The sequence below is a fragment of the Malurus melanocephalus genome, unplaced genomic scaffold (genome assembly GCF_030028575.1).
Source record: "Malurus melanocephalus ecotype Western Australia unplaced genomic scaffold, MMel_1.1 scaffold_130, whole genome shotgun sequence".
Taxonomy (NCBI): Eukaryota; Metazoa; Chordata; class Aves; order Passeriformes; family Maluridae; genus Malurus; species Malurus melanocephalus.
In genome coordinates, this window is record NW_026623362.1 from 933207 (window position 1) to 956914 (window position 23708).

The following is a 23708-nucleotide window of genomic DNA, read 5'->3' on the forward strand; positions in this document are numbered from 1 at the left end:
AGAAAGCCAGCCAAGACACATCAGGAATTGCTTTGGCCCACTGCAGCTCATCCTGCAAGGAGCAGGATTTGGCTTCAATACAGTGAGGAAACCGAGGTGGTAATAGGGTGCTTTGAGAAATCCCATTGTGCCATTGCGTGGCYCTGAGGATGCAATGAATGACTTACACAATAAGCTGGTAAGAGCATGAAAAGATAAGATGCACTTCCACTAGAGCTTCATTACATGAAAGCACACGTCTTTGAGATCGGAAGGATTTTTTTTTCCTCCCCTTCACTCGCTGAGTTCTCTGAGAATTGAGCATTACAGTGGCTTTGACTGTAACCATTATAATAATTTTCCAGTGCTAATGTTGTGGTTTTAATGAAAGGAAACAGCAAATGGTGTATCGACTCATATACACAAATCTGCACTTCATTTGCACAAAATAGCTTCTGGATGGCTTTCCTCCATGTTTTTGGTTAAAGCCGCTCTTTTTGAGAAATGATCAATGTCTACACTGTTTGCTCTTCCACAGATAAAGCAGATGCTATTCATTACTGCCTTTGCCATGCATATATTGCTACTTTCCCCAAAGCAGCCACAGTGGGTCATGTGTTTGTTTTTCTTTAAATCCTTTTGTTCTTAAATCACTCCACTTTTGCTTTCAGGATATGATGAATGATTAATGCTGTAGTAGCAGCATTATTGAATTAGGAAAGTCGCTGGCAGCTTCCAAAATCATTGAGACAACCAACAAATAAATACAAGCCACTTCTTTAGAGTTAGATGTAGTGAAGCAGTGTGATGGTGTCAAGATAAGAGGCGAGGCTGATGTGAGTTCTTTTAAAGCGGTAGGACACACACTGTTGCTGACATGTAAATCATAGCAGCTCTGATAACAAAGCAGATGTTTTGAACAATTGGCRTTGGAGTAATGTAGCTGCAATAAGTAACAATGCTGAGGAAGACTCAGAACTGGTGTGGGTACTTGGAGGGAATTCTTTTGTGTAAGAAGTTATATGATCGTAAAGAAAAGAACTATTCATGGKTTTATGGTTTGGGCTTATTCAAAGAACAGAGATTTGGAGTCAGATGATGAAAGGCAGGTGCTCAGCACCTCACAGGGATTACAGCCAGCAGCATCAGCAACAACTCACCAGGAAAGGAGGGAGATTATAGGTTTCTGGACTAACCCTTTGCAATCACCACTGGTATAGCTGGTTTGCATGCAGAGTTAGCCTACTGTTTGTGGTGATACAAGACAAAGTAATGTGGTAACATTCCAGTTAAATGGGAGTTTGTGTGAAACAGGAAAGCAGGAATAAATTCCTTTTCCTACATTTATACACTGACGGTTTTCCACTGGCTTCCTGACAAGGCCCATCAKGTTTTGATGTGACCCTGTCTCTCATGCATGTCATCACAGCACCACGGTGGACAGAGCAGCCAGTGTGCCAGGCARCTACTTGCACAACTGAGCCTTTAAAACTTCTTTATGCAGAAGTGAAGGACTGAGAGACTGTGGAACCATGAGAAATAAACCCTAGCACCTCCAACTGCCTCAGTTTGCAATCTGAAAGGAAGAACCTCTGTGGGTATAATACTRCATGTTGTTTGACAGCAGTAATTACTATGGCTTTTCTCACCTGGGGCTGTTCCTGAGCACACTGCAGGAMTGCCTATTTGTTCTCCCTGCAGCTCTGTTTAGTATTTCTACAGATATCAAGAGACTCATGCTATTACTTCTGTGTACTYCTGAAAATAAAGGGCCTCTTTATGGAGTGCTATAGTGCTATATACTTTCCTGGCCTTAAAATCTTTTTTATTTTTCATTGACTTGTTCCTTATTAGAGCTGGGTACGAAAAATCATTTCCCTGCAGAGTGAAAGATCTCACAGTTTCAAGATGGTCTTACTGCTGTTCTACTTTGGGATGGTACAAAATCCTTTCAAATAGGGCCTGCTCTGAACTATCAATAGACAGAGATTAAGACTCTCACTGGACCTGTGGAAGAACTGGGTAAAAATATTTCTAATCAGAAAAACAAAATAAAATCTACTGTAGTTCAGGACCAGCTGAGTGTGCTGAAAGAGGGTGGGATGTTTTTGCTCATTTCTCTGGCTGAAACAGTTTCGCTATACACAAGTAATGACATGTCAGCCTGGGAAGAGTCCTGGACTTCCATCTGCTCCTCCCAGCATGGTGATGTAATTCCTGGACTACCAGCTCAGGATCTTTCACTCTTACCTAATGATTGTCTTGGCATCTATGCAAATTGGAGTATCTCCAAGAGGAGAAGCTTTCATTTTGAAGCAGACAGCAGCCCAGAACCTACCCAGACTGTGGGGTGCTAACTTCCATGTCCCTGGGTCATCTTAAGGAGATTATAGTCCTACATGTGGTCTGCTGTTTTGTATCTGAATATCCGATCCATAGAGTTCTGGCCGCCCAGAGGCAGCCAATGAAAGTCTCTTACTTGGASCAGAAACTCATTGAACTAACAATCATCCTCTCTTTGAAATTTCTGAGTTTGATAAATCAGCATTTTCTGATTTGAGGATTTCATTTCAAAGAGCTTCCAGCCATCCATGTTCCTTGCCACATTTACCTGTAGAGAGATTTTCAAAGGGTTCCTCTACCTACATTTTTCTAAGAAGTTTTTGTTAAGATGATTCGCGGAAAATTATTGAAGACTACTTCATCAGCCTTTCCACAGCACAGGCTCTGCCTTTGTTTTCACCACGCTTTTGGTCAGCTTGTATGTATGCTCATGTAGGTGTGACCCCAGGGAGTTCTCTCTCTTCATCCCCCACCACTCATAGCAAACAAATTGCTAAAATCCTTGACAGGAGTTACACACCACCAGCTGAGCWGTTGTACCTGAGGTATTAAAGGAGAAACTGGAGGTCCCTTCCCATCTGATGAAGTGCATGCAGAGGGTAGGGACTRTCATGGGCAGAGATGAACAACGACCTTGCTACCTTGAAAACCACAAAACGCATAAGAGAATCAATCAGAATCTTACCCCATAAGGGACCCATCCACCTTCCCTTTATTTCCTTCCCTCACATAGCAAAACTGATATCTGGAAGTTTCTGCTCTTCTTGTGCTTGTGTCAAAAAGAGGGAGGGCAGGAGCCCTGCTACAGCCAGCAGAGCTCAACCACATTCRCTCCTCCCTGCCCAGGCTCACTGCTGTTTCGATGCTCCAGCTAAAGAAAATCTGCAGGTTTTTTTTTGTCCTCRGAATGAAGCTTCCCACTGCTAGCCTTGGGAGATGCAGAACATCCYGGCTGGGCAAGAGCTCTTTATGGATATTTCTAGTGCTCAGAGGGAGAAGGGGAAAAAAAAATAAACTACAGCAAGTTTATGGTAATTGCTTTAATGAGGCAAAGCCCTTTAGAATGCAAACATGCTCAACAATACACAAAGAAACAATCAAAAAAAAGTGTTTTATACAGGCTGTTTTATAAGAAGGTAATAAAAGCAATTGTATGGCATACTCAGTTGCATAAACAGGCTCACCATGGAAGGTGTTTGTGTGAGAGCACAACTATGAATACTTAATTGCTTTCTTATTCTTATTTTCAGTACAAAATACTGCAATCAAAACTTAATCTGTGGCCTGATTTTTAAATAAAAATGTTATATTCCYGTTCCATTGTTGTAAATATAATAAAGCATGGTCGTTCTGTTAAATGGCATTTTATTTTTTGCACTTTGTAAAGTGGTATGTCTACATCCCTGGCAACTTCAAAATGTTTTTCAAATGCAGGATCATTATTTTWCTTCATATGGAAGACAGAAGACCAAAACGTTCAAAAGGTCCTCATTAATGATGTAACTGGAAGTCATGGAAACCTTTGGTGAGATCCTTCTATGGCTGCTAATTCTGTTTAAACAAAGCCCCAAAAGCAATGTAGATTTCAAATGTATTTTCATTCACAGAAACACAGTGAGTACAAAGGAAGAGTGTAAAGAAATATGAATTTGGGGACCTCAATAAGTTGCAAAGTACAAAACTGAAAAAATGTCACCGAATTTCCCTTGACTCTCAGAAGAGTAAATTACTCAGACAAAAGGCATGTATGAATCTGAATACAATCTGGTGCACCTGGAATGTTGCATTCTGCATCTGGTGCTTCTTTGTAAAAGTGTACTGTTACATTTGTGCCTCAGTGGCATCTAGACCAGAGTAATATTCAAATACTTAGACATTCAAATTCATTTTTATTTCATCTTGAATTTTTGCATTAGGAAGAAATACAGAGCCATCAAAAACCTGTTGTGCACATAAAATGGGTGATAGGTCTGAAAAGATTTAGGGAAYAAGACTGTCTTATACAAGAAAATTAATATCTGGATAAAAAAATATATTCATTCATGATTTGTACAGTAGAGACTGAGCACATTACTGAGAACTAACATAACAGARTAATATCAGAAAGACCAGAGTCACTCTCAGTGAAAACGGATGTCTCTAGGAAAAAAAGTGATTTCTGGTTTCAAACCGGCAGCAAAGAATTACTTTAAATTTTATATCTTAATTTACATATTTATTTAAAAGAATCTTCTATAGTATACAGAAAGAAGTAGCACTTTTTTAGTTCACTAGGCCTGTAAGAATTTCTGTCCTTGAAATTGTCTGACTGTTGGACTCCCTGTTAATGCTACAGAGCATCAGCCAAACTGGAAATGTCATTTTTATTTTACCTTTCTCATCATTACAGACAGCACAATGCTGTCAGGAATCCAGCAGGTACTATTAGATGTTTCCTTCTCACAATCTCATGATCACATTTTAATATGTTGCACTATTGATGCCCAAAAACTGTTCACATGAAGCAAAAAAGAACCAACAAAAAAAAAAAAATAATTGACAAAGCAGAAGGTCTCAATATGCCCTATCACAGGGAAAGTAATTTTTACACTTTCCATCTCTCTAGTAGAATTACTGGGCAGGAGAACAAAGGGCACTTAACTAAGTTGGTGAATATTTTAAACCACCTRTGAATTGCATGAAGAATGTAGACTTTCCTACAACCAAGCTCTGATCAACTTGCATGCCTTATGGCAAAATCAGACTTTCCAGGTACTTATTGGCAGGATGTACAAGGGGCCAAGAACTCCTAAACACTGACTGTTGACCTTCCAGCAATGTATCTTACCCTCTTGTCAGACATCAAAACCAAATTGTTTGCTGGCATCTATCAGTCTTCAGCAATTAAAGGCAAACAACTTAATGATGATAATCAAGACCAAACTTTTTCTCAGAAAGTAAATTGGTATCTGGGTTTGGATTATATATTACACAGGAAGATCTAGCGCATTAATCTGAATTTTTCAGAAGGAATCTATAGAATGCTTTCCTTTTATTATGTAATTCTTCAAGGATCAGAAAACAAGTCTGTACCCAGAAATCTAAACACACCAAGAGCATCTATAATACACTAGAGAAGTGAAATTGAAAATGCAAGTCAATCAGTCTGATGAGGTAGATGGATGTCTGGAATCATGTGAATGTTTGCTATCAACAGTCTTCAAGCTCAAGGAGCCTWGCAAGGGCACACTGAAAGTCAGTCACGAGGTAACATCTGCTTACAAGGACACGTGAAGAACAGCCAGGAACATTCTAAAAAGATGTGTGATATTAACCAGCCCCCAAAAATAATCAGAGAGGCTTGRTGAGATGCCACCACATTATTATCTGACTGATCCTAGGTGTATTGGCTGTAGGATCTGAAAGCACAGCTTTGCCAATTTTTTTTTTGTCATAGGGGAGTTTCAAATTTTCTTCCTCAATCCCTTGACAGAGGTCCCTCATTACAGAAATCAGGCTACAGTSAAGATAGTCACAGATAAATCACATACTCTTCTTTTGCGCCTCTCCTGCTTTGGTCTGCCCTTTTCTAATAGGAAGTTCWCTGCACTGGGAGCTCAGGTGAGTTCATCGTCTAGCAGAATATCCACTAAGCCACCTAATAATGGTCCATGATTATCTTGGAGAGGCCTCCATCTCTGCAAGCCAATGAACACCACCCTCATGGCAGGGCCTCCCAGGGGCATCTCCCCTGCCACAGCAGCCTTCCCATGTGCTGTGGAGACTGAGGACTGAGAGAAACGCAAATGACTCCACGTGCAAGCACACTGAGCAAGGTACTGACTGCAGGCTGCCTGCTTGGATGCTGCATTTTTATCAAGGGCCTCAAAATAGCAAGGATCAAAACAGAGACGGCAGCACACARAGTTTGGCTTGTTTTGCATTGCTGGTTACGTATGTTAGATAGTAAATGAGATACCTCTCTCTGGATGGGAAGCTGCAGTCAAACCAGGTTGCCTGGTTTGGCTCTGTGTGATGTAACACATTAGTGACCATATCTCAGTCACATGTAAGATGTCTCAACCTCACTGACRAGGTCTGCACTCTGATCAAGCCCATAGAAAGGGCTTTATAAAGCATTGTGATTCAAAGCTTTCGGAGGTGTAAYTGGGCACAGTAGCTACGGTCAAACCCCATTTCCAACAGCTCTTCCTCTTTACCTCAGTTTTAATCRCACTTGCACTAGTAAAGTTGCTTACTGAAGWAAAAAAAAAAAAGAAAAACTAGTTTCCTTAGAAGAAATATTGCCCAAGAGCAGTTTACATCATATGTTATCTGGAAGCTGTTCTGTGAAACATCGTAATAATTGCTTTTCCTGGACTGAGACGCTTATTAGTAGCAGCTAAAGTTAACAGATTGGAAGATTGCCTGAAGATGATGGATGGGTTTTCTCAGATAGTAGATTTCTGGTCATTTTCCACGGCAGCTGTAAATTAAAAAATAATATAAAGTTAAGCAGTGTTAGGATAGAAGTCACAAATACTACACAGCTAGTGACTTGATCATTAATCATCCTAAATTAATGTTAAAACGTTACTATGATGAGCCAAACTTTGCCCTGGGGTGTATGCAGAAGTTACTCATTGATTGCAAACGGGAAATGGCACATGTATGTGAACACTGAATTTAGCCAACTGCTTGTTTAGTTTGCAGAGGTTTTTAATTACTGCTTGAGGGAGGTGGAGATGTTTCTGTTTTAGGAATCCCTTTTCATAACAGTGATCTGGAAGAAAATTAGCAAGAGCCATCCTCTGATGTGCAGTCAATATCCCAAGTTAGTGTAAGAATATCTCTGTGTATTTTTAAAGRTGAAGACCATTAATTCCCTCTAGAATTCAGGAGTCATTTAATCTGTCTGATGTTCACTTCTARGTTTGCTGCAGTCAAAAAATAATTTATTTTTGGACAGAATTAATATTTTTGTCCACAGCTGAAATTCCTGCTAAGTTAAACCACCATTCTTTGTAGACTTTGTCCTAATTTACCCAGGTATTTTTGATTAAGTTACGTGTCTTCTTCAGACAAAGAGAAGGTGCCAGAGAAATACATGTTGAAAAAATTCAAACCACAACAATAAAATATGATGCAAATGAAGAAGTYTTGCACTCAAGAGAYACCARTAATGATTCCTTACCTCTGCAGAATCTGGAGGTTAGAAAACCTATAATGGCCAYGGCAAGGCCATGGAGATACACAGACCTTTATCTTGTGAACATCTGACTCCTCTCAGCTTCTTTTGCACTGTTATATAACTGCTTAGACACATTTATTTTATACATGCTGTCAGCATTAATGTATATTAGCTATAGGACATTACTTAGTCCTGTATTTTCAGACTATATTCAGACTTTAGGTACAAACACTCCACAGCAGTTGCATTGAAAACAATTTAACTTGAATGCCAACCACAGARTACTGTTAGCAGCAGGTTTTCTCAGGGTGATTTACTTCTGTTTATCCACAGGGTTTGGTAATAAATACATTTATTTCGGGACCCTAGGTACATTAAACATACTGAATAGTCAGAGCTTGTAGAAGCTAATTTCTCTGTCACTGCATTATAGCTAAATTGGTTGTGCACGTCTCATTCAATTATGCAACTTGAAGAATACCAACAACACAGATTCTTGATTTCAATAGTGCACATGCYTGTTTTAGCGCTTACAATGGATCAGCTTTTAGCATGAGACACTAAAATCATCATGCTTTGAATTTCAGAGTCACAATTTCAAAGGTAATACTGTCTTTGTGTGTGTGTCATTAATGGCTTTTCTTTTGCTTCTTTCTGGATATATACTGTAATATTCAGCASAAATCAAAATGAAGACTGGAAGGTAACTCACAATGGATGTATGCAGTTATGCATTTACACCATCAAATTCTTTACTGATATCAGCTTAGTCAAGTAGTTATTCAACCAGTAACAAAATGTGCACAATAGTCAAATAAAGTATTTGCTGTTAAATCCTCACGCAGAGAAAGTGCCAAATGTACTACCAAGTCTCTTCAGTGGGACTTCTTTAGTGGTCATTGTTCTRTGTGGAAGGCACTCTGCTACTACAGAAGCACAGAAGGAACAAGGAGAAAGGAAGGGTTAAATTTGTATCCACAGGAACTGACATACTATTATGATTCTAGTATTTTATAATAGAAAAAAAAATACATGTCAAAGAAATTAAAAACTGTCTGACAGATCTCAAAAAAATAGACATCAGCTGGAATTTGCAGTTGAATGGATGTTCCCAATGTTCTTTTGAGTTCTGTACAAGGCTTCATGTCTTCTAGTAACTTCACCAATGGCCTTGTAAAAATATCCCTAAATACAACCTCTGAATGACATGAGTTTGGCAGGATGGTATACAATGATGAAAACTGGGCARTCAAACAGAAACCAGGAATGGTAAAGGAAAGAACCACAAAGTTTTTCAAGTAAGAATTCCTTGCAGTTAACAAAAATCAAACTAAAAAATAAAGAATTCCATGTTGATTTTGTCAGGACGAAGATGAGAAGACATTAGTTGTTCACAGAAGTTGYTCACAGCAGGAAAATACCAAGTTAAAAAGAACTTTTCCATCTAGCAGGCACACCAAGGGCTGGAAACCTAAGCCAGACAGACTGAAAGTAAAGCACCTTTCTAAGAATAAAGGTGATCATGAGTTGGAAAAAAATTTACCATATACATTTTATATGGTCTCTTAAGGCCAAGAGGAATATATGCTTCAGCCAAAACTAGACTTGTTTTATTTAATGTAAGAAGAGATAGTGATCATATTTTATGAGTATAAATAYATGCAAATTTACCAGAGTCAGCATTTTCTGATCTGCCTGTGGTATGTCCCATTAAGAAAACTGCTTATTGAGATCTGCCTTCTAAACAGATGGATTATCATTGTTTAATCTTAAGGGATATAATGAAATAAAAACTTTATCAAACATTTAGAAAGTTTAGTACTGTCTAAAATACAACTTGTCTTGCAACACTGCAAGTTGCTGGAGACAGAAGCCCTTAATTTTTGCATGAAAACCTGAGGTAAAGTAGAGTGAAGAAATGGAATTCATTTTGGTTTCCCAAATCTTGATAGACTGATCAGGAAAATATATGGTTCCAACTACATGTGTGCCCCAGTATTATTTCAAAAATAATCAGGATCATAATATATCTTCAGATACTTTTTGCTTCTATCAAATAACAATTAATAGCTGTTGCATCATCTCTTCTTCCTATTTTGTAGCATATTATATCTTCCAGAAACTTGCTAGGCCAGTGACATTAGTGAAAACAGAGAATAAATCCATTCCAAACAATGTGAGTAAAAGCAGAATCTGTCTGTTTGCTTTTGCATGGTTAGAACAAAAAACTCCATTGCTGCTTTTACAGCTAAAGAGCATTTTATAATGAGCTCTGAAATTTTTGGGAAAGTCAGATTACAATGTTGGTTTAACATCAGACAGTCCATTGTTTAGATGTAGGATCACTGTGATGTCCGGTCTCTGAAAACTTTAGTTTTCCTTTTGATATTAAAAAGACCAGTGAAGTAATCCACAAAGAGTTCAGGCCTCAGGAAAGAAGTCTGAAAAACAAACACTGTTAAAGATCGGTAAGACACGATTATGTGGCTGACAATTACATGTGATAACAATTAAAATTATCTGATTCCAACCACATGGCATCTTAATACAGCAGATCTCCAAGTAAATAACATGTCACATAATAGGTTTTGATTGATGTTGTCAGCAGCCTTTTGAATGTTACAGATACCTTCCCATCAATGCCTAAGAAATCAGTGGAGACTGCTGACCTCMTCCTAACCCAAAATTATTTGCATGTACCTAAATACCCTAGTTCTAACTGCTTGGTAACCTAAAAATCTTCTTTTACTAGATAATTAGAAACTTGTACACGGTGTCCAGCTCCTTACTTCCATCTGTAAATAACTTAGCTAATATATGCGCTTGTGGTTTTAATGACATCCCTAGATGTTTTCTGGGAGGTCTTACAGTTACCTGCCAGTACAGACCTGGGAACATACATCTGATTGCAAGCCAGCTGGAGCAYGCCAAACAATTGCTGAAGTCCATGGCTTGGCTGGCACAGGCGACCTAACCAGGGAGAGAAAGGGGCTGCCAAGGAGCTGCCACTGAGCAGCATGAGGTTACTTTGCTGCCAGCTTTAATTTGCGTTAAAAAAATAGGGATGAGTTAATGATTGCTAAACCAACAAATCATCCTCCTATTGGAGGAGCCCCAGAGGACATTCTGTCTCCAGYGGTGATGTACCCAGTAAGAAAACACATTGTCACATTGCCTAGAACGGGCATACAAAAAGCAGAGGGGATCAGAGCAGGAATTTGGAGTATTTTCATGGTGCCAGTCTCCACACATGTTCTTGGCTTAGTCTCATGCTCCTTATTTTCCTCTAGACCAGCCTAAAAGCTACTCTTCAGATCTGTGATGCAAGTTTTATTGTTTCCTTCTGTATACTGTTAAGTGAGAAGTGAAACAAAATGTCTTAAAAATGAATTGAGGAATAATACCATACATTTGTTAGAAGGACAGTTTTTGCTACCATTGTTATTTTTAAAAAACAACTTTTTCTACTTTGGCATCTAAATCAGGATTTCAACATCACAGCTGGAAAAGCAGCTGTCTTTTCTAACCAGGGCTGCCACAAACACAGCTCTCCCACTGTAGGCTGTTGAGTCACCAGTTTGTTGAGAATGAAGCTTTAGTTAAGATATTACAACAGTTTAGAAGGTGATGTTCAAGGTGAGCAAAAGCCATATGACTTATTCACATCAGTTTCACTGGTCTGACAAAGCAAGTTACRCTGCCACGATGCAAGATCCTGCCTGGGATATAAATATTTTGGGGTTTTAACCAGTGTCTTGTAATTTTCCCAATTCTTTATACCAGATCACACTAACAAGAAAGAAAAATCTGTAGCAACAAAACTCATGAGCAGACAATGGAACTCAGCAGTTATACTCAACACCTCAGTCATAAAAAGTGTTTCTGTCCTGAGCAAGGGTTCAACAGTGTTTGCCACAGCTTTCTCTAAATGGCTTTYCCAGTAACCAACAGTCATTTGCACYATGGATGTCCTTGTACTGTGAAGGAAACACACTGGGTTTCCARTAATAAGRAGAGGASAATTATCYACATGGTCCATGTTAAATTAGAATTACATACTGCTCCTCTGTAAGGAAGATTACATTTGCTGTAGTTATGTACCAAAACTGTTAGCACCTTGGGAGGGCAGGGTCCCAGAACAGTGAAGCATCTGTTTGTTGAAGGGCACCAAACATATGAAAACTGTCCATGTTCATACCTTTAAACTTTCAAACTACTCAGACAACAACATTCCTTGCCCTGAATGCAGAGAATGCTCCAAAAAATCAAGTCACATGATACTTAGACTTTACAGAGACAAGATCTCAACATTATGCAAGAATACATCAGAAAAAAATTATGTAATCATTAAAGAGCCATTGGTAGAGCGATGAATAGATTATGTAAACAAGTCAAATTGGACAGAACCAGATGTAGCCATGCATCTGTAMAGATGTAGCCATATTCATATTCTCTGAAGGACTGGGAGAACAGTATGACAGCARTAGCTCATCTGGTATGTTTTCCAGTCCTGATGTCCAACACTGTACACTCAGAAGCTGCTTCACAAGTATAACATTTGTGCAGMTGAAGCATGAGCAGAGGTGATTAGCATGGGAGCAGGGCCTCTCATTTTCTTCATGCAGAGCATAATACAAAGGGACTTTGATCTTTGGGGATCTCTACCACAGCGCAAAATAATGATGATGTTAACACAACAGTAATAATAGGTACCRATAGCAATGCTGAACCCTAAACATGTATCCATTATAAACACATAAATATTCAGTTGTCTACTGTAAGAGCATAGGTCATAGACTCTTTAGCTTCATTTCCCTCCTACACATCCAAAAGTAGGCAAAAAAAATATTGAAATATATTTATTAGTCAGTAAACAGTATCTTTTCCAATTAGCATGGTAGAAATCTGGAGAATCAGGCTACTAATGTGTATCTGAAAATGTATATAACATTAGAAGCAAACAAAATATTTGAGCTGTAGAAGAATATCCAGAAATAACAGCAGAGACTTCCTTTTAAAGTTGTACAAGACAGGTTATAAAAAATCTAAATTCCCTACAATGGTTTGGAAAAGGTAGCATCTAGCTACAAATCAATTGGGAGCCTCAGATTACTATTCTATTGATTCTATATATGACTTTCTGGTTTTAATTTTTTTTTTAWTWWTTTYYTKGGKTTTTTYWRGKKGGGGGGGTGGCTTATTAGTTGATTTGTGTTTGCTTGTAGGTTTTTTAAAATAAAGGATAAATGACCAACCTATTGCCTCCAGCTTCCAAAGGCAACATATTGCTGTCCTGTCCTTCAGTCAGAGAGAAGAGATTAATTGAAAGCTGTTAAACTGACAAAAAGGTGGCCAGAAGCTTGGTCTTGGCATTTCTTTTGCCCAAGGCCCTCTGGCCTCTACACCATTACAAACCAGGAATTGCATCCATTCTAAACTCAGGTCTATCCCCACCCCATAATGAACACGTGATGTGATTTACCACTGCCCTGTGATAAAAGTATGAGTGAATCTCAGCCTTGATACAGGCACTACTTGAGCACCTCATTCATTACCAAAATAAGCATTTTCTGAAGAAAGGACTTGCAGTTAAATTTTCTAATGGATATGCCTCTCATTGAGTTAGAGGTTAGAGTAGCACATATTTCTTCTTTAAAAATGACACAGTCTTTCAAACCAAAYGGCTGAGATTGACACAAGGAATGTGGAATATACCTTTATGGAGTAAACACAACTATTATTTGTTGCCAGATCTCATGTACGGGAACTTGGTTTTGGCCATACACAGCAATAATCTAACATTTTCCTGAAGGTGTGCATGGTGCCTTTCTGTCACAATGTTTCATCCATATTTCAGATGCATGCAGAAAAAAGAGCATCCCTGCCTTGGGAAATAACACTCCCAAGAACAGAAGGGCTAAAAAAGGCCCAGGGAGTAAAACATTCAGAAGGTCATCAACAGGAGATTGAATGGGGTGAAGGTAGTGGTCTGGTGAAAGAATTCAGGGATACCAAATAATATCAGTTGTCCTGCATGGATGAAGCAAAGTATCTCTGTTATTTTATGCTAAAAAGGAATCAGTTGAACTCCAAACTGACTGAAAAGTGATGAGCTAGTACTTCAGAGAGGGGTTGAAAACAGGGAGGTGGGGCTGTTTGCATAGTTTTGCTTGGCATGATTTCATTGTTCACAAAAATAAGGGGAAAAAATATTCCAAAATTCTTTCTGGGCAGTTATTATTTATTTCTCTCCACTGGATTACAACACACATAAACATCAACAATCCTTTTGGCTGTGTTGGCCTGAAGCCCTGCTCAGGCTTTCCATGTGGAGTTCCTAAGGAGCTGTCCCACTTGATGCATGTTGAAAGTCTCTCCCCTTAGAAATCCATTTGGGCTGGTGCCTTGAAGGGACATTTGAAACCTGCCCATGCTGCTTTGCTTTTTTTCCTGTACTTGTTGTCAAGCTCATCATGCTGAGTCATATCTGCAGCTAGATCATAATGATTATCCTGAAATGTCAGCAGCTGCTCTTTTCACCCCCATATGGTGCCAGATTTAGGATGAGGTTTCCCTAATGCATAAACAATGACTATAATTGTGGTTTTTGACAACCAAGGTATCGCAGAGATGTTATTCTGTTGTAAAAAACCTGCATTTCCACAGTTGTAATGAAGGGGTGGCTATAAAGAACCCATATGGTTCTTTATATTTCTCCCCAAAGAAAACCTATGACATAAGTGAATCCCTGTCAGCATGGCTTTTGGCCATCAGATGTTGTTTGACAACGGAAACATCTAAAACCTTTAATAGCTAATAGCTTCCTAACTGTAAGAGCATTATTTGCCTAATTCCAGAGATGGTTGTTTGATAGACAAAAAACTGGTTTTAACCTCTGTCCTCTTAATTCAGATGTAATTTCCTTGTGCTCCTCATAGAGTCTTATCCTTTAATGTTGCTTAAAGTCAAAAGCTCTCTTTAAAAGTCAGCTGCAAAAGCTGAGGTATCAGAGAAATAAAAAAGATAACAAACAAACAAAAACCCTAGCAGAACTTGACAAAAGTAATGAAAAAACAAAGCTCTAACTCTTCTTTCACTTATGGATGTACATCAAAAGTATTTCCACTATCTATTATCTGTGGAGATAGAAGATAGTAGAACTGTCAGTGAGAGAGGAATTTAGTCCCAGCACGTCCATTGTATATTTTTGTGCCAAATAAAGCAGTACAAAGATAAATGAAAGATAAGCAAGTAGAAAATCCTGTAAGGGCAAATACAGAGTGAACATGATGTACTGTTGTTCAAGACTGGGAGAAGAAGCATTGAAGCTGATGGAAGTAACCAGCACTCTTCATCTGAGATAACAGAGCCAAGTASGTCTTTGATGAGGTAATACAGGTTTCTGAGACAAGGCAAAAGTCACCCTAAATCTTAAATAATGTAGGCAGATGGTACTGATGGTTATTGCTKTGGGTAAGGGTGTATTTGTGTGTATGCATGTACAAGAAAGCAAGGTAGCTGAAAGAGAAAGAGAAATAAGCTCTAAACACAGCAACTAAAAGGAAACTATCTGGGCATAAAGCCTAAAGGGAGAGCTTAATGGGRATACTGAACACAAAACAATGTGATGCTGTAAGCAAAGATACTGTCTTTGGTGGTTTGATTGTATCTGCAGGAAGAGAAAGGGAAGTTGGCTTGTTCTTTGTAAATAGGTGGAACTGAAGCCAAAAAAGGGCCTGACTYCATCAGTGGTTTAGCTTCCTAACCAGAACAAGCTCTGATGTGTGACCATCTGTGTCAAAGGAAGGAATATTATAGATAATAAAGCAGACTAAAGRAAAGATACAGACAAACCTATGCCGTCCTGAAAAACTTAAGAATGTTACAATGAATTAAATCTTCTTGTAATGAACCAAAAGTTACTTGTACAGAAATTACTGCAAATGCAAAATGCTTTAATAGATAGAAATACTGATGCTCTCAATTTTTAACTGAAAGAAACTCCCCGAAGCTTAAACCAGCCCTTAAAAACTAGACTGAGAAGATGCTATTGTTCTGCAGGACAAGAGGTTCCGGTTCAGTGAGACAAAAGCAGGAGCCAAGTTCCAGGGCAGTGTTCTTCTGTGAGAACAAAGTCCCTCACTGTACAGGTGCTTAGGCCTCATACTCAAAGCTGACTTACCTAAGCCCTACTCAGGTGCTTAAGGTCCCATCCACTCATTCTCCTGAAACAATCAATGAGACCAGATGTTATGCACATAAAATGGCAGACGGGTCTACCATTTTGCTGTTTCCAGCCCTGCCTGCACAAGTTTCTGCTGAAGCCATCAGAGGAGATGAAAACTAGACTGAGAGATGAGCACAGAAATTATCTCTGCAGAGCCTGAAGTGTACCTGCTCTTCCCATGGTACCAAGTAGTACACATCACCCTCCTGATGAGCAGTTAATTTGGATCTCTAGTGCTAAAACCATACTGCACTTCCACAGCTGTAACTGAAAAATGAAATTGATCTGATTGGAAGCTATTCTGATCCTTCACAAGCTACATACAGAACAAAATCTGTAGGATGGCAAATATCCAGTCACTGCTGAATGTCTACTTTCCCTCTGGGCATTGTTTTATCCATTTGGATTATATCTATTTCCTTAGATTTAGTTGTCTAAGAATTTGGCATCTAGGAGAAAGCAATTGTCTATGCCTCCTTTTTAGTTATGGAAGTAGATACTTCCAAGTCCAGAAACATGTCACCATACCCTAACAGAGAATTTAGATATCTCTGAAAAAATAGTACAGGATGCCTTCTTCCTCTGACTGAAGTGGGAGCCTAGACAGCTAGTCAGTCTRGACACATCACTTTGGGACAAGGACTACACAAATTTTTGTACTGGGCCATGATACACTTCAAAATCTTTATCAAGGGCATCTGTGGTTACTCGTGTAATCTTTATTGGGTGTGTTAAAAAAGGCGTTGTCAAATGGAGCAAGCTCATGAGAATAGGAGATRCATCAAGAGCTCTCAGAGAAGAGAGCCATTAGACAAGCTGCTTGGGTATGAGGAACAAACCTCACATGGCTCCTTTCCATGAAGGAGCACTACTTGTCATTCAGTATTCCTCTCTCATAAAGAGTTGTGTGTGGTGGGAAAAAACAAGAGTACTTGTGTTGTCTCAAAAAGGCGTGGCTTGTTCAGGTTAGACTTGAGAGCCATAGTTGTCTGAATGAGGACTAGTAAGAAATGAGAGCATTTTGATCTGCCTGCCACTCTGTAAGGGATAATAGGCAGTTGTTTTATTATTCCTTCAGTGTAATGTACAAGGATGATTTGTAATGAGGCAGAATCCAGGATAAATAGCTCTTGCTATAATACTTTGCCTTCAGATATCTCAAGAGCTAATCTGCGGTGGGTATGCTTGCTGTAAATCAGAGGCTATGTCTTTGCATTTGGAAGTCACTATTATTATGTTAAAGGGTGTATCCTTTCATAGTTCAAGTATGGCATTTGGAAAGAAGTAATTTCACCTCAGAGTGGAAGCTTCCCTGGGGCACAGATCTTCAACAGTGAAATTTTGTGTGTGTACTTTGACAAACGCATGCCCAGTGGGCATGTGCCAAATTATGCCTTTGAAGCCATGGAAGCCTTGCTGTGGGAACCTAGAACTTTGAAGAATTTCTCAAGGGAGAGGAAGCAAAGCCAGCTGGACTCATTTTCTATAGACAAAAATTTAATTGCTAGCTAGCAGCTACTACATTAGAAGAGAAATCATCTCAGAGACCTGGAACATGCTGGTGAATCCTTGTTAGAGGAGATGGGCGGCAGTCTGACTGAAACCCATCCAGATCCCTCTCTCTGCACATTCTTTTTAACTTCAGTATTTACTGTCATGGTAAAATGTGATCATAATTATAAGAACCAACACATCATCGTCATTACTCAGCACCTAGGGCAAGCCAGCTAAGCAAAGGAAAATTTCTTTGGAACTAGTACATATCAGTTCAGTAGACTTACAGACATGAAATTAATCTGATATAATAAAATGTATGTAGAGCCTAATCTACAAGAAGTGGCTTATTTTCACAACCCACTGACTTCGTCTTTCTTATTCTCTGAGACATAACCTTGCAGCGCCTGAGAAGCAGGTTCCTGTTTGTGGTAGCAGACACCTGTCCTGCTCCGTGAGCTCTTTTTTGACTTCTTCCTTCATCAGTGCTCTCAAGTAGGTCCTACGTCATCCTTAACTCACACAAATATACATTGTTTTGCCTGACCACCAAAAGAGGAGACTGCTGTAAATTATTGTCCTAAGAACATGAAGTCAGTGTGTGTGTGTGTGTGTGTGTGTGTGTGTGTGAGAGAGAGAGTCTGGCATGAAACGGTAACTCACATATTACTGTACCATTAAGATAATGTTTCTCTACCAAAATAATTACTTTATAAATAAAGTACTTAAGATAATAATTTAAAATCTTGCTGAAGGAAATTACCTAGTAAAAAGAGGCTCAGGATATACCTTTATCGCTGCTCTGAGGTTAGTGCTAATTGGCAGACAACAAAGCTTACGAAATCAGAGGTTGGTTGTTGCCTTCTGCTTTGCTCCACTGACAGGTGAGYACACCCCTCCCTCTGTTACTTTTGTGATTTATTTGTACTTGTATGCAGACCTCTGATAAGAACAGTTCATCACTTTGTTGGCCTCTGTACCAAMATAGAGTGAGAACATTTCCACTATACAATTTGCAATCGTACAGAGAAAGGAGAAGAGGGAGGTAAAAGCTCCTTCCTTTWTACAGGAGGAACAAATACTCTGATTCATAGAGACATTTAAGTGCTTTGCTGATTGGGATCTAATAGGTCAGACCCACAACAACATTGAAATATCTTCAAGCATCAAGTGATCTGCTTGCTCCGTGCACATCCTCTTACTCCACTCTGGTAAAGTACTTACTTACTCTGGTAAAGTAACCAGACCTGTTTCACCACAGGTTAAATCAGCACTGCCACTGTATGCCCAACATTGCCCAAAAAAAAAAAAAAAAATCTTCCTCCAGTGACATGCACTGGGGAACTGGGGAAGATTAAAAACAATCCAGAAAAAAAAAAAAGCAAAGCAAAATGGAACAAATACCTCACAAATTTTAAACCCGATTAGTTGCCTTCTCAGGGATGCAATCTCATGGCATCAGGGCTAGTTGCACTGATTTAATTTGCTCACATAACTACACTTTGGGTCACATCAGCCTATTTGCTCTGGGTGAGAGTGCATGCAAGGACAGTCACTGCTGTTCAACTGAGACACAATAGCTTGTTAAATTGTTATAAACTGATCATAAGTCTGAGTCCCAAATGTCTTACCCGAGGTCACCCAGCAGTTTGAGACACACCCAGCAACAGAACATCCCCAGAGTCCAGCCTAGTGTCAAATACAATGGCACTTTTCCTCTCTAATTGCAACCAATTGTCACTGTCTTCTGGTGGGTATAACCAGGAGAAAATGGACATGGGAAGGAAGTAGGACTGTCCAGTGAGCCCTTCCAGTTTCAGCTGAAGCATGTTGGCAAGACTTAGTCAGGAGACCTCCATGGTTTCACCAGGTCGTGTTTCTCCGTAGGCAACAAATGATTAGATATTTCTGAGTAACTTAGAGAAAAGTTCTTGTGATATGTGTAGGTGTTATGCTGGACAATATGCTTCAGGGAGAGTGGGCATCAGCTGCAGCAATACAAACCATTTTTGACCCTAGAGAAGCTTGTTCAGTTCACTGTCTTCCTTTCCTATGCAACGGAGCAATGGAGTTTCACAGCTAGTGCTATTCAGTGCATCATTTATTAGCACTGTATTGATCTGAAGAGCAACTAGCATGGGAGATGTAAAAATGAATTTTTGGGGCAGACGGATCCAGTGTTGGAGGAAGGCTGCTTTCCACAAGGCATGKAAACCCTAATTAATAGACAAAGAGCTCTATTCTTTGCCTGTGTTAACTCCTCTCCTCTTGCTTTTCTTCCCTTTACTGTACTCCTTTTCCCCCTCCAGTTCACAGTAGCATATACAGGACCTGACAAAAGCCCACAGAAATAAATGGCAACACTCCCATTGACTTCAATGGGCTTTGTAACAAGCAAAAACATAACAAAATAGTTGATTATTTTTTCCTTTCCAAATAACAAGACACTCCCCCCMAAAAAAACAATCCATATAGAAATCATAAGGGCTTTATACTGTGCAGTGCAATGGGCATAATTAATTCAGCCCTCTAAACCACTAGTAGCAGCTGGTCTCTCTAACACTTGGAAAAATATTTTAAATAGACTTCAAATCTACAGAATAGCATTTTTTAGATTGTAAATACCTAGAGTGCAATATCAGCAGTTGTTAGCAGCATGTCTGCGCTGACTTTAAATGCATAGTCAATTCATACTTGTAAAAAAATGGGCCCAAACCAGCATTTGCTGAACAGGCAAAATAATTTTCATATCCATGAGCTGTTCTCTTAAAGCTCCAAATGTAGGGTCAACCCTGCTGTTGGTCTTCAGCCAGTTATCTAGATGTGATCTTGATTAATGACTCACCTGGCTCTTCTTCAGATTAAACAGACAAATCTCCTGCTATTTTCCCTGTTCTACAACCAAGCACAAAAAAATTGTCCTCCTCTTCCTCTTGATTCACTGAACTGAGGACTTTACTGGCAAGAGCAAAAATCTCAGGTGTATTTAAAAAGTTATTTTCTTTTCCCTCATTGCTGCCTGCAAGTTCATCTGCTTAACAAAGGGCTATGATACTGGGCAGGGGGGAGGAGAGGGAATCATCCCAGGGGAGCTAATTTAGTGTCCTAGCATGCTCTGGAGAGCTGAAATCCATTTGTTCTGAAAAGCTGCAAWTTTTTTTGGCAACACTTGGACAAAAAAGATCCAACTGTATTGAAGTTTAGGTCATATGCAAATGCTCTTATTCAAAATGGTGTACACAACACCGTCTTTCTCATCCTACCACTAAAATATGATTTGTGGCTGTTCTTCAGAGCGTCTGCCTGATTAAACATCCTTGGAAAAAAATGCATGGGATTGTAATAAAGAATCATAAAAACGTTTCTTTTAATCAGTAATTAAGTAGCAATTAAGCATAATTATTACAATTTGTATCTAATTTATAATATCGGCAGAATGAACAGATGTAATTCATCCKCCAGTAGTCAACAGCGCTTGGCTTAAGCAAAGCCAGCTCACACTTCTCTTCACATTTGCAACACAAAAAGGACACCGTGGCTGGTGAGCAAATGTTCTTCTCCAAGAGGTGGAAATATTCAGCAGTGGGGTAGGAACTGCTCAGTCGTTTGAAAGCCTGTGAAAGTACCTGTGCAGACAACATAAGGTTTTCCTGCTGTCTTCAGTAGATAATAAAAATCTTCAGGTTTTTMACCTCATGAGGAGCTCTCACTTTTGTGTAGCTATTACAGTAACTATTCAGTGTCCCAACCACCATTGCAAAACATAACCAYAGGCATGCACTTTTTAAATATGAAATATTATTGAAATTGGTCTAGGTTTTTCATGTGGTGGTTGGGRGGAGTTCTTCACTAACATCCTAGGAAAAATTACATTGTCTACTAGTAACTCAGAGAGAAAAAAAAAGTTTTCTTAAAAATGCAAGGTTAGTTTTCCTTAATTAAATGGTTTCAAAATGTTTAAKAAACATGTCTGTGATCTTGGACTGTCCAGAAGTGGCCAATCTGGCTACTTTCTGCCATGGATGCTTTCAAATAAAACTTCTGTGAATTTTTCTTTGTTGTCTGACCTTGCTTAAGGTTCATCTGAGACATTCATGGCTTGATGGTAAAACATCAGTCTTCACATATAGCTGATTACCTCAGAGCTGTGTTTGCAAAGTTACTGGGAAGGCCATTAAAGCACCTTACAGTGTTCCCTGGAATCACTCAGTATAGAAGAGATACATTAATAGTCCAGAAGATTTGTGTAGCAAATTTATACAGCAGGCCTCTGCAAAGCTGACCTTCTGAATCAGCTTCAACAGTACATAAAAAACCTGTATGTTTGATGGATCTGGAACATTCTTCAAGCTCAGAAGTCTGAATGCATATACCCTGTCCTTATTCTGATGCCATACCTGGCAGAGTTGATCTCCTAAGTACTGGTGCTGCTTGGAGAAGCAGATTCTCCAAGGAAGGTGCAAAGATGCCCAGAAGGAGCTGGAATAAACTAGTATACTAGTATTGAATCTGATCAGCCTGAATCTAGACTTGGCATTTGAAAATGCAAAAGAACTTACTGAGAAATTAAAATCTAGTTTGTTCAAGCCGGTGTTACTTTGGAGAACCAATTCAGGTCTGTAGTTTTCTCAGTGACAGAATTCTCACCGTTTGTGGGTCTGTAAACTGAAGGTTTTATGGATTCCTAAGCCCTTAATTAACAATGCAAGTCTGTTTAAAAGATTAATATATAGCAAAAACTTGATGGTTTTAAACTGAAGTTAATGGTTTACTGATGGAATGCAACATTAAGACCTAGCCATTTGAAAGYGGTAATAAGGAGACAGATGCATATTCAAATGTTTCTCTCTTTAATGTTCCAAAACCTAATCTCTTAAATGAGCGCAATCAGAAAAGAGGCATTCTAATTCTTTTAGGGAAGAGAAGGCGCCAGAGATCAAGTGATAACTGGGCTGTGAGTTAAAGCCATTCTCATGAAACCCTGGCTGGTTTGAACCCAAATTGGAGAAGTGTTTTTAGGTAATGTGTCTGCCAGGGTACAAAGAGAAGACAAACTTCTGCTTTCAGGGCACAAAACCAAACTATGGACACAACCTTCATATTAAAAAAAAAAAAAAAAAAAAAAAAAAAAAAAAAAAAAAAACCAAACAAAAAAAAACCCCACCAAACAACAAAAAGCCAACTTTATAAAAATGTTAGGCTCACTGATTTTGCTTTGGTTTACACATAGACCTTTCTCACACACCTATACCTTGAAGCTAAAAGAACAATAAGGTTGTRAAGTTAGTCACTCAAAAGATAGAAAGTGCCAGACATGAGGTTACATATGCAACCCAAATTTAGTTCCTTAGGTGAATTCATGATTAGACATGCTTTAATCACATGGCCACATACATTTTTCCACAAGACAAAGACAGTGTAAGCCTGACGACTTAGAAGATCAAAGCATAACATTATGCACTGTGTTGGACAATTGTGACCAAAGAGAATTACCAGGTCTATATGGCAAGAAATGGGTTGAGAGAACCAGCTCTGCCCAGGGCACTGGAGGTGGCGGACTGTGAAATGTCCTGCTGCCACTTCAACTATGTCCCTCTCCCATGCCAGTAACCCCCTGCACAGATCTGTGAGGAGAAATGGAGCAAGGGAGATAGGCTGAGCCTGCAGGAGCATGGCCTGCTGCACACCACCAAGGARATTACTGTGAAAAGGGGCACACTGCAGCCAAGGTTGTTCCCTAGTCTATGAACCCATTTTGTTTTCTGTGACAATCTGGTCTCATTACAAGTACGCTACTGGCAGGGTTGCGGTGGGTTTTGGTGGGGTTTTGGAGGGGTTTTGGTAGTTTGTTTTGGTTTGGGTTTCTTTTGGTGTTTCTAGCATTTGCTGGCAGTTCCATGGTTTTTGTCATTTGTCTACATATTTCTTGGTTCAGCCTTGTGCCTATAAAACTTTACACCTAGATCTAGTTATCTTTGCTTTTTTTAGCACTCAAAAGTAGTCACTATCTTGTAAGCGAGCATGGACTCATGTAGACCTGAAGCTTTCCTACATAAAAGATCTAAAAATAATTGTTACAACTAATCACCTGCTGCCTGAAAACACACTGGTACCCTCTGAACCTCTGGGTATTACAGATATTTGGGTTGACACCCACAATCACTTCAATGTGCAGGCATTGACTTCCTTGAGCCCAAGTCAAGACCCCGCATTAAGGATGGCAGGAGAAAAGTCCAGACAGAGGCTCTMATCTCCCAGATAATAGCAGGAGACTAGGCCAGACCGGCTTTAATCTCRTCCCTCGAATCATAATTTATCCATTTCTACTGCCAGTGAGACACCTGGCAGGGGGAGCCCGGTCCCCTCCAATGAAGCTCCCCTGCAAAACGCTCGTTTCGCTGGCGGTACCTGCTGGGATGGCCCGTCAGGCATCAGGGCGGGACTCGTGTCCTTGCCCGGAGCCTGCACCCGCACGACAGGACTCGGGGGGCCCGG

The 23708-nt window shown here is 39.4% G+C and overlaps 1 long non-coding RNA gene across 1 annotated transcript in view; it reads right to left on the reverse strand.

The window, feature by feature from the left end:
- Positions 1-3364: 3364 nt before the first annotated feature.
- The window catches only part of LOC130576203 (uncharacterized), a 40730-nt gene continuing 20386 nt past the window's right edge, over positions 3365-23708 (reverse strand). The window contains exon 3 of the long non-coding RNA XR_008965644.1: positions 3365-6787. This is a non-coding gene — a long non-coding RNA (uncharacterized LOC130576203). The remainder of the gene's footprint in view (positions 6788-23708) is intronic.